Here is a 12795-nt window from a genome sequence, read left to right on the forward strand (position 1 = left end):
CCGGCCCCCTCCACTCCATTCGCTCCGCCAAAGCCGCCCTCCCCGCCACGCCGATACGTCGGCGGCGCGGTTCGTCGACAGGACGCACGGCGATCCTCTTGCTCCCACAGTACACTCTCGTAGACTGCCGTCCTCTAGCCGCGCAGCCACCGTGCTACCTCTTGGGCACTGCATTGGTTTTCCCTTGAAGAGGAAAGGGTGATGCAGCAAAGTAGCGTAAGTATTTCCCTCAGTTTTTGAGAACCAAGGTATCAATCTAGTAGGAGGCCACACGCAAGTCCCTCGTACCTACATAAACAAATAAGAACCTTGCAAGCAACGCAATAAAGGGGTTGTCAATCCCTTCATGGCCACTTGCAAAAGTGAGATCTGATAGAGATAATAAGATAAATATTTTTGGTATTTTTGTTATATAGATTGGAAAGTAAAGATTGCAAAGTAAAATAGATCGGAAACTTATATGATGGAAAATAGACCCGGGGGCCATAGGTTTCACTAGTGGCTTCTCTCAAGATAGCATAAGTATTACGGTGGGTGACCAAATTACTGTCGAGAAATTGATAGAAAAGTGCATAGTTATGAGAATATCTAGGCATGATCATGTATATAGGCATCACGTCCATGACAAGTAGACCGAAACGATTCTGCATCTACTACTATTACTCCACACATCGACCGCTATCCAACATGCATCTAGAGTATTAAGTTCATAAGAACAGAGTAACGCATTAGGCAAGATGACATGATGTAGAGGGATAAACTCAAGCAATATGATATAAACCCCATCTTTTTATCCTCGATGGCAACAATACAATACGTATCGGTTCCCCTTATGTCACTAGGATCGAACACCGCAAGATTGAACCCAAAGCTAAGCACTTCTCCCGTTGCAAGAAAGATCAATCTAGTAGGCCAAACCAAACTGATCATTCGAAGAGACTTGCAAAGATAACAAATCATACATAAAAGAATTCAGAGGAGATTCAAATATTTTTCATAGATAATCTTGATCATAAACCCACAATTCATCGGATCTCGACAAACACACCGCAAAAAAGAATTACATCGAATAGATCTCCAAGAAGATCGAGGAGAACTTTGTATTGAGATCCAAAGAGAGAGAAGAAGCCATCTAGCTAATAACTATGGACCCGAAGGTCTGAGGTAAACTACTCACACATCATCGGAGAGGCTATGGTGTTGATGTAGAAGCCCTCCGTGATCGATTCCCCCTCTGGCGGAGCGCCGCAAAAGGCCCCAAGATGGGATCTCACGGGTACAGAAGGTTGCGGTGGCGGAAATAGTGTTTCGTGGTGCTCTCGGATGTTTTCGGGGTATAAGAGTATATATAGGCGAAGGAAGTCGGTCAGGGGAGCCACGAGGGGCCCATGAGGGTGGGGGGCGCGCCCAGGGGGGCAGGCGCGCCTCCCTGCCTCGTGGCCTCCTCACTTCTTTCTTGACGTCCACTCCAAGTCCCCTGGATTGCGTTTGTTCCAAAAATAACTCTCCCGAAGGTTTCATTCCGTTTGGATTCCGTTTGATATTCCTTTTCTGCGAAACACTGAAATAGGCAAAAAAACAGCAATTTGGACTAGGCCTCCGGTTAGTAGGTTAGTCCCAAAAATAATATAAAAGTGTATGATAAAGCCCATTAAACATCCAAAACAGATAATATAATAGCATGGAACAATAAAAAATTATAGATACGTTGGAGACGTATCAAGCATCCCCAAGCTTAATTCCTGCTCGTCCTCGAGTAGGTAAATGATAAAAACAAAAATTTTGATGTGGAATGCTACCTAGCATATTTTTCTAAGTAATTTTATTTATTGTGGCATGAATGTTCAGATCCGAAAGATTCAAGATAAAAGTTTAATATTGACATAATAATATAATACTTCAAGCATACTAACTAAGCAATTATGTCTTCTCAAAATAACATGGCCAAAGTAAGTTCATCCCTACAAAATCATATAGTTTGGTCATGCTACATTTTCGTCACACAAAATATTCAAATCATGCACAACCCCGGTTTCAGCCAAGCAATTGTTTCATACTTAAGAATTTTCAAAACTTTTCAACTTTCACGCAATACATGAGCGTGAGCCATGGACATAGCACTATGGGTGGAATAGAATATGATAATGGGGATTGTGTGAGAAGACGAAAAAGGAGAAAGTCTCACATTGGTGTGGCTAATTAACGAGCTAGGGAGATGCCCATGAATTGATGTCAATGCAAGGAGTAGGGATTGCCATGCAACGGATGCACTAGAGCTATAAATGTATGAAAGCTCAACAAAAGAAACTAAGTGGGTGTGCATCGAACTTGCTTACTCACGAAGACCTAGGGCATTTGAGGAAGCCCATTGTTGGAATATACAAGCCAAGTTCTATAATGAAAAATTCCCACTAATATATGAAAGTGACAAAACAAGAGACTCTCTATCATAAAGATCATGGTGCTACTTTGAAGCACAAGTGTGAAAAAAAGGATAGTAGCATTGTCCCTTTTTATTTTTTTCTCTTTTTTTGGGCCTATTTTTTTATATTATTTGGCCTTTCTCTTTTTTTCCTTTGGGGGGGGGGACAATGCTCTATGAATGATGATCATCACACTTCTTTCATTTACAACTCAATGATTACAACTCAATACTAGAACAAAATATGACTCTATATGAATGCCTCCGGCGGTGTACCGGGATGGGTAATGAATCAAGAGTGACATGTATGATAAGTTATGCATGGTGGCTTTGCCACAAATACGATGTCAACTACATGATCATGCAAAGCAATATGACAATGATGAAGCGTGTCATAATAAACGGAACGGTGGAAAGTTGCATGGCAATATATCTCGGAATGGCTATGGAAATGCCATAATAGGTAGGTATGGTGGCTGTTTTGAGGAAGATATAAGGAGGTTTATGTGTGATAGAGTGTATCATATCACGGGGTTTGGATGCACCGGCGAAGTTTGCACCAACTCTCAAGGTGAGAAAGGGCAATGCATGGTACCGAAGAGGCTAGCAATGATGGAAGGGTGAGAGTGCGTATAATCCATGGACTCAACATTAGTCATAAAGAACTCACATACTTATTGCAAAAATCTACAAGTCATCAAAACCAAGCACTACACGCATGCTCCTAGGGGAAGGGTTGGTAGGAGTTAACCATCGCGCGATCCCGACCTCCACACAAAGGATGACACTCAAAGAACACTTCATGTTTCAAATTTGTCACACAACGGTTACCATACGTGCATGCTACGGGACTTGCAAACTTCAACACAAGTATTTCTCAATTTCATAATTACTCAACTAACACAACTTTAATATCACTATCTCCATATCTCAAAACAATCATCAAGTATCAAACTTCTCATAGTATTCAATGCACTTTATATAAACGTTTTTATTATATCCATCTTGGATGCCTATCATATTAGGACTAATTTTATAGCCAAAGAAAATTACCATTCTGTTCTAAAGGACTCTCAAAATAAGATAAGTGAAGCATGAGAGATCAATAATTTCTATAAAATAAAACCACCACCGTGCTCTAAAAAGATATAAGTGAAGTACTAGAGCAAAATTATCTAGCTCAAAAGATATAAGTGAAGCACATAGAGTATTCTAATAAATTCCGATTCATGTGTGTCTCTCCCAAAAGGTGTGTACATAAAGGATGATTGTGGTAAACTAAAAAGCAAAGACTCAAATCATACAAGACGCTCCAAACAAAACACATATCATGTGGTGAATAAAAATATAGCATCAAGTAAAGTTACCGATGGACGAAGACGAAAGAGGGGATGCCTTCCGGGGCATCCCCAAGCTTAGGCTTTTGGTTGTCTTTGAATTTTACCTTGGGGTGCCTTGGGCATCCCCAAGCTTAGGCTCTTGCCACTCCTTATTCCATAATCCATCAAATCTTTACCCAAAAACTTGAAAACTTCACAACACAAAACTCAACAGAAAATCTCATGAGCTCCATTAGCGAAATAAAACAAACCACCACTTTAAGGTACTGTAATGAACTCATTATTTATTTATATTGGTGTTAAACCTACTGTATTCGAACTTCTCTATGGTTCATAACCTCCGATACTAGTCATAGATTCATCAAAATAAGCAAACAACACACACAAAACAGAATCTGTCAAAAACAGAACAGTCTGTAGTAATCTGTATCAAACGCAAACTTCCTGAACTCAAAAATTCTACCAAAATAGGACGACCTAGATAATTTGATTATTGATCTACTGCAATTGGAATCAGTATTTTATCACGTTCTGGTGATTTTTAACAATTGTTTTCGTGAGCAGAAAGTTTCTGATTTTTTCAGCAAGATCAAATAATTACTATCCAAGAAGATCCTATAGGTTTTACTTGGCACAAACACTAATTAAAACATAAAACCACATCTAACCAGAGGCTAGATCAAATATTTATTCAAAAACAGAAAGGAAATATATTGGGTTGTCTCCCAACAAGCGCTTTTCTTTAACGCCCCTAGCTAGGCATTGATAATTTTGATGATGCTCACATGAAAGACAAGAATTGAAGCGCAAAGAGAGCATCATGAAATACGTGACAAACACATCTAAGTCTAACATATTTCCTATGAATAGGCATTTTATAAGCAAACAAATTGTCATAGCAAGCAAAAATTAGCATATGCAAGGAAGAAGAAAGAGATGATAGCAATCTCAACATGACGAGAGGTAATTTAGTAAGATAAAAATTTCTACAACCATATTTTCCTCTCTCATAATAATTACATGTAGGATCATAGGCAAATTCAAAAAAATAGCTATCACATAAAATATTCTCAACATGATCCACATGCATGCGAAGTTGACACTCTTCCAAAATAGTGGGATTATCATTAACTAAAGTCATGACCTCTCCAAACCCACTTTTATCAAAAAATTCATAAGATTGAACATTCTCCAAATATGTGGGATCTAAAGTTGACACTCTTCCAAACCCACTTTCAATATTATTGCAAACATTATTATCAATCTCATATTCATCATGGGGCTTAAATAAATTTTCAAGATCATAAGAAGAATCACCCCAATCATGATCATTGCAACAAGTAGTAGACATAGCAAAACTAGCATCCCCAAGCTTAGGGTTTTGCATATTATTAGCACAATTGACATTAAGAGAATTTTATAGTAAAATCATTGCAATCATGCTTTTTATTCAAGGAGCTATCATGAATCTCTTCATAAATTTCTTCATCACAATTTTCAGATTCACGAATTTCAAGCAAAACTTCATAAAGATAATCTAGTGCACAAAACTCACTAGTAATTGGTTCATCATAATTGGATCTCTTAAAAAGATTAGCAAGAGGATGAGGATCCATAGATCTTAGGTTCTCTGTTTAGCAATAAATAAACAACTATTCCAACCAAACGAGCAAACGAGCCAAGTAAGACATCAAAGAAAATGAAAAAGACGGACAGAAGAAGGGTGAATAAAACGGCAAGGGTGAAGTGGGGGAGAGGAAAACGAGAGGCAAATGGCAAATAATGTAATGCGAGGGATAAGATTTTGTGATGGGTACTTGGTATGTCTTGACTTGTGCGTAGACTCCCCGGCAACGGCGCCAGAAATCCTTGTTGCTACCTCTTGAGCACTACGTTGGTTTTCCCTTGAAGAGGAAAGGGTGATGCAGCAAAGTTGCGTAAGTATTTCCCTCGGTTTTTGAGAACCAAGGTATCAATCCAGTAGGAGGCCACACGCAACTCCCTCATACCTACACAAACAAATAAGAACCTTGCAACCAACGCGATAAAGGGGTTGTCAATCCCTTCACGACCACTTGCAAAAGTGAGATCTGATAGAGATAATAAGATAAATATTTTTGGTATTTTTGTTATATAGATTGGAAAGTAAAGATTGCAAAGTAAAATAGATCGGAAACTTATATGATGGAAAATAGACCCGTGGGCCATAGGTTTCACTAGTGGCTTCTCTCAAGATAGCATAAGTATTACGGTGGGTGAACAAATTACTGTCGAGCAATTGATAGAAAAGTGCATAGTTATGAGAATATCTAGGCATGATCATGTATATAGGCATCACGTCCACGACAAGTAGACCGAAACGATTCTGCATCTACTACTATTACACCACACATCGACCGCTATCCAGCATGCATCTAGAGTATTAAGTTCATAAGAACAGAGTAACGCATTAGGCAAGATGACATGATGTAGAGGGATAAACTCAAGCAATATGATATAAACCCCATCTTTTTATCCTCGATGGCAACAATACAATACGTATCGGTTCCCCTTCTGTCACTGGGATCGAACACCGCAAGATTGAACCCAAAGCTAAGCACTTCTCCCATTGCAAGAAAGATCAATCTAGTAGGCCAAACCAAACTTATAATTCGAAGAGACTTGCAAAGATAACAAATCATACATAAAAGAATTCAGAGGAGATTCAAATATTTTTCATAGATAATCTTGATCATAAACCCATAATTCATTGGATCCTGACAAACACACCACAAAAATAATTACATCGAATAGATCTCCAAGAAGATCGAGGAGAACTTTGTATTGAGATCCAAAGAGAGAGAAGAAGCCATCTAGCTAATAACTATGGACCCGAAGGTCTGAGGTAAACTACTCACACATCATCGGAGAGGCTATGGTGTTGATGAAGAAGCCCTCCGTGATCGCTTCCCCCTCCGGCGGAGCGCCGCAAAAGGCCCCAAGATGGGATCTCACGGGTACAGAAGGTTGCGGCAGTGGAAATAGGGTCTCGTGGTGCTCTCGGATGTTTTTGGGGTATAAGAGTATATATAGGCGAAGGAAGTTGGTCAGGGGAGCCACGAGGGGCCCACGAGGGTGGGGGGCACGCCCAGGGGGGGCAGGCGCACCTCCCTGCCTTGTGGCCTCCTCGCTTCTTTCTTGACGTCCACTCCAAGTCCCCTGGATTGTGTTTGTTCCAAAAATAACTCTCCCAAAGGTTTCATTCCGTTTGGATTCCGTTTGATATTCCTTTTCTGTGAAACACTGAAATAGGCAAAAAAAACAGCAATTTGGACTGGGCCTCCGGTTAGTAGGTTAGTCCCAAAAATAATATAAAAGTTTATAATAAAGCCCATTAAACATCCGAAACAGATAATATAATAGCATGGAACAATCAAAAATTATAGATACGTTGGAGACGTATCACACTGCTGGCGACGTTTTTGTGGAGATGCACGGCGGTCAGCGCCGCCACCGCTGGCGACGTTCGTGTGGAGACACACAGCGGTCAACTTCTCCCACGGTGCACGCATTCTAGACTGAGGCCCCGTGCATGTCGGTTTAGCACTGAATGTTAGCTGATAGACGCTGTTGATTTCACTGTTTGCCGAAGTAGTTTACAGTCAATATGCTCTACTTAAGAAGCTTCCTTGCCCTATTTTGCACTCGATCTGCTTAGCTGAGATGGCATGCCAAGCCCGATTAGTTGCTAAAATATCCTGCCATATATTTATTGTGACGTAGATTGCCATGGTCTAGTAGCCATTCTATTAGGTGAAATAGCTCTACACCGTTTTATACTCGATCGTTGTTGCTGAGATGACCTTCGATAGTTCGATGGCTGTGTGCTCGGCCTCATGTACTGCTGAAACAACCTGCCATAATTTAGCACTCAAATCTGTTTGCTGAATTAGATTTACATATATTTCGTTACTTAGATCTGCTCGTCCAAATATCTTGCCAAAGCTTTAGACATTGACGTAGGTATTTTTTCTAGACTTCATAAAAGAGCATATATGTTTTTCCTATAATATCTAGTAGAAGAACTAATTTGTATGTCTAACAGATGGACAGGACTTGGATAACTTCTGCTCGAAGATTCTCCGCTGCATATGTCGAGGGGGTTGAAAACTTCATGAACTTTATCAGAGCTGAGTACGGTGGTCCAAAATCAGATGTGCTCTGCCCGTGTAGCAGTTGTATGAATTCAGTTACAAGACCCCAGTCAATTGTGCAAAATCATCTATACTTGTATGGGATGTCCATCACATATACTAGGTGGGTTCATCATGGTGAAGTTGTGAACGTCAATGTTACTGACTATGTGGAAGCAGCAGATCACCATCTTGATCTGCCTGATGCTCAGGTGGAAGTGGAGGAGGAGGTGGTGGTGGCGGAGCCAGTGAGTTTGACCAACATTGAAACAATGCTACGAAATGCTCGTGCATTTCGTGAACTTTCACCTGCAGAAGAAAAACGGTGGGCTCGCATGTTGGAACAATGCAACGTGGCTGTCACCCCAGGAAATAAGCTGTCAGTATTCTCAGCTATGGTCACCTTTCTTCGGGTGAAGACATCTGAGCGGATGACCAACAAATCATTCGATGCGATGTTGGCTGCTTTCCGCAAATCTTTCCCAGATGCGTCTGAGCTGCCACACACCTACAGTAAAATGAAGAATTTCCTTCGTGCAGTTGGAATTGGATATGATATGATCCATGTTTGTAAGAATAATTGTGTTCTCTTCTGGAAGGATTATGCCAACTTAAGTGAATGCCCAAAATGCAAATCATCAAGATGGAAAGATGGCGATGTTGTGAAGAGGATTCCTCATAATGTTCTGAGACATTTTTCAATTATACCAAGATTACAAAGGTTGTTTCATGATGCTGAAACAAGAGAGGATGTATTGTGGCATTCTAGAAACCAGGAGTACAGAGATCAGAATGTAATGAGCCATCCATCTCATGGTAGTGACTGGAAAAGCTTCAATTAGAAACACAAAAAGTTTGCTGCTGACCCGAGAAACATTAGACTTGGCTTAGCTTCAGATGGATTTAACCCATTTGGCCACCAGAGCGCCACATATAGCATGTGGCCAGTGCTTGTTATCCCTTACAACATGCCTCCAAATGTCTACACCAAAGAATCAAACTACATGATGGCCTTGCTCATCCCAGGTCCAACAAGTCCTGGAAAGGTTTGATTTATTCATGGAGCCTCTTGTGGAGGAACTTCAATAGCTATGGAGGGGTGTTCTCACTCGAGACCTATATAGCAGCCCACCAGCTGATTTCTTTCTGCGTGCTGTTATAATTTGGTGCATCCATGATTATCCGGCTTTGGGCACTATGTCAGGGCGAACGAGACATGGTTACAATGCATGTGTTCGCTGTGACAGGAATCCTCTGTCATACGCAATACTTAGCAAAATCTGTTACATTGGACATCGCCGTTTCCTTGCCAAGGACAACCGCGTCCTACAAAATACCGAAGACATGTGTTCAATGCAAAGCATGAAAACCGTGATGCGCCAAAGAGGCTCACCGCCGATGAGTTGCAAGTGGAATTAGAGAAGGTCAGGCATATTACACCAGGAAACCATCCTGGTAATGGTAGCGGGAAAAGGAAGCGTGGCAGGGCAGAAGAGAGATTATTGTTTACCCGTAGGTCCACTTTGTGGGACTTGGAGTATTGGAAAGATTTGGATCTGCGGCATAATCTTGATGTGATGCACATCGAGAAAATATATGTGACAGCATTATCGGCACACTTCTTAATATTGAAGGCAAGACGAAAGATACCTTAAAATCTAGGATTGATTTGACACACCTGGGTATCAGAAATGATTTGCAGGTGGAAGATGAAGGTAAACCACGGGATATGGCACCAGCTGTGTACGTCTTGGACAAGGTAAAAAGAAAAGAATTATGCGGGGTCCTGTCACGTGTGAGATTCCCACATGGATTTTCTTCCAACCCTGAAAACTCATGACTGCCACGTCCTACTTCAAAGGGTTTTACCTGTTATCCTTAGAGGATTGGGCTGCCCTGACTTGTACAGAGCAGTTGCAGAGTTGGGACAATTCTTCAGGGAACTCTGCAGTAGAAATATCAGGAAAGATGCTTTGGAGCGTCTTAGAGACAAGATACCAACTATCCTATGCGACCTTGAGAAGATATATCCTCCAGCCTTCTTTGATGTGATGGTGCATTTGGTTGTTCATCTACCTGATGAGGCACTACTTAGAGGTCTAGTACAGTGTGGCTGGATGTACCCTATTGAAAGGCGGCTAGGCACTTTCAAGGGCTATGTTAGGAACAGAGCTAGACCCGAGGGTTCCATTGCAGAGGCCTACATTGCTACATAAGCGTTGACATTCTGCTCAAAATACATTGAAACATCTGATCAGCTTAGCAAAGAGGTGGGTGAAGACAATCCCGGGCTCAATGTTTTCGATTTTTCTGTTCGAGTTACAGGGAAGAGTCGACAAGAAGACAAACCTAAAGATTTGGACAAAATGGTTTGGTATGTGTTGAATAACTGTCCTAAGATACTACCTTATATCAAGTAAGTGCTAAGTACTGCAGCTTATACATCGTAATCTACTAAACTTGTAGCACATTCTTATATATTTAGATGTTTGACGAGATCACTATGTTGTGCAACATCTACAAAAAGGAGTTACCGCCGCAAAATCCAAGAAACATTGACAAACTCGTTATGGCAGGATTTGTGAAATGGTTCAAGAGCCATGTAAGCTTTTGAATTGCATTGTTAGTTTTTTTAATATATTGAGTACATAAGATGATCAGCTTGTCTATTTTCTAACCATAGGTTAAGAAGATGCGGGAGGATGGGCAGGCAGTTGATGATGCCCTTTACGCACTAGCAATGGGTCCTGATACTCGGGTAAGACATTATGAATCTTGCGTTGTTGGAGATGTGCGCTACAACACCCTTGCACGCGACGAAGGCAGGAAGACACAAAACAGTGTCATCATGAGCACGAATACGTACGGCAGAGAGACAACTGAAATGTATACTAACATAACAGACATTGTTCAGTTGCAGTATATCTCCAGTTTCGAGGATCATCGGTGTGTGGTTCTATTGTGCTGTCGTTGGTATAACCTGTTTTCCAAGATCGCAAAACCCAGAGCTGATGATTATTTCAAATCCATCAATGTCAAGGCGGCGTACCAGACCAACGAGCCTTTTATTTTGGCAAATCAAGCAACACAGATATTTTTCTTGGAAGACACATTTGCACGTAGCGATGACTGGAGAGTATTGCAAAGGTTTGATCAGAGGAATTCGTTTAATGAAGTTGCACAACAAGATGATGCTTACACTGCTCCTGATGTACAAGATTCCACAGATGTTCCTAATATCTTTGAGAACCATCACGTCAATGACGCTGGCGAAAAGATTGCCTATCATGTTGTGGACATACAAGAGTTGATCAAGAAGAAGCCAACGTTCGAGGACATTGAGGATGAAGAAGAAGATGACACTATGGGGAATTATGATTCAGACTGATACACATGGCGAAGATGTTGACGCTGCTGCTACGGATGATGATTAGATTGCTTTTGTCGTATTTGCCTGTTAGAAGACGTTTTTTTATCTACTATGTGAAATTGTGTTTGCTATGACAACTGAAACCTGATGAACGTGTTGTTTAGTATTTTGCTGTGAGAACATCACTTGTTATGTATGTTGATTTGTGTTTGGTGATTGTATGAAGACTAAAACATGATGACATTGTTGTTTAGTTGTACTCATATTTGGCTGTGAAACTTGAATTTGATGACATAGTTTGCTTTTGCACTGCAATTTGCTCGACGTCTTCGAATGGGAACAAAGCTGACCCGACAGGGCCTCTGCTAATTTATTTATTTATTACCAAAAGGGTCTCTGCTATTTATTTATTTATGAGCAAAAGGGGATACCCCCGATTTCCGTTAATAGAAATCATTAGATGTTCACAACACTACGCCCAGCTTGCTACACAGGTTTCATTCATTACTAGTTTCAGTAAAGTGCTCATGTCATAGCCACTGAATACATCACGAGTGCTACATACACTGCAAATAAAGAGACAATCATCCTACAGAGCACATCGATTTTTGCCCATTATCTTCACAAGCTCTTTCATCTCCTCATTGCGGTCAAGGCCGTTTAGCAGCTGTTGCTTGGACATGATCAGAGGAACTGCATCTTTAACCTTCTGCTCTGCATCTTCCTCTTTTGTCGTTCCTTCAGTTACTTGTCCAACACCCAACCTGCTGGTATTTGGATTCCTCGGCTAACCAAATAATCAGCGTAGTTGCATTCCCCCACATCAACAACTTCCCAGAAATACAAATCACACGAATCTTCCCTTTTCTGCACGAATCAAATTGGAAGATCATCAACCAAACTATTAAAAAAATCAGCAACTGAAAGCAGCAGAACAACACTTAAACATATTATTACCCCATGATTCGGGCATTTGTAGAAGACTCGTCCAGGGTTGAGGATTGTGGTTGAGACGCGACGGATGACTCTGCGTGATTTGCAGCAGTGGCACCACACCAATGGCAGCGGGTTGTTGCCTGCTGAAGAGCAGGTGGACGAGTAGCCAGCGGACATGGTTGCTGTGGCAAGAGCTTCTAATGCTAGGCAGAGTAAGTAGAGAAGAGGGAAGTGAACATTGGATATGTCAGTTTCATTACTTGCAGAGTAGCATAGCACCATATATAATCATAGTCTAGGTTTGGATTCGAACCAGCTACAGGAGCATGTCTCTCTTTTTTCTAAAACTCAGCAACATCTCTTTACTGGTACACTAACTTGTTCTGTACGCCTTCTCAAGTCTTTGATTTTCTTTCTTTTTTTTGCGAGGAAGGAAGGAGGACAAAATTGAAAGTTCCTGGGACTCGAACCCAAGACCTCTCGGTTGAAAACCAAGGGTGCTAGTCACTTATGTGGCGAACGTTCCCTGGGAAGAGGACGGCAGACAAACGCATT

Source organism: Triticum aestivum, chromosome 4D (genome assembly GCF_018294505.1).
Source record: "Triticum aestivum cultivar Chinese Spring chromosome 4D, IWGSC CS RefSeq v2.1, whole genome shotgun sequence".
NCBI lineage: Eukaryota > Viridiplantae > Streptophyta > Magnoliopsida > Poales > Poaceae > Triticum > Triticum aestivum.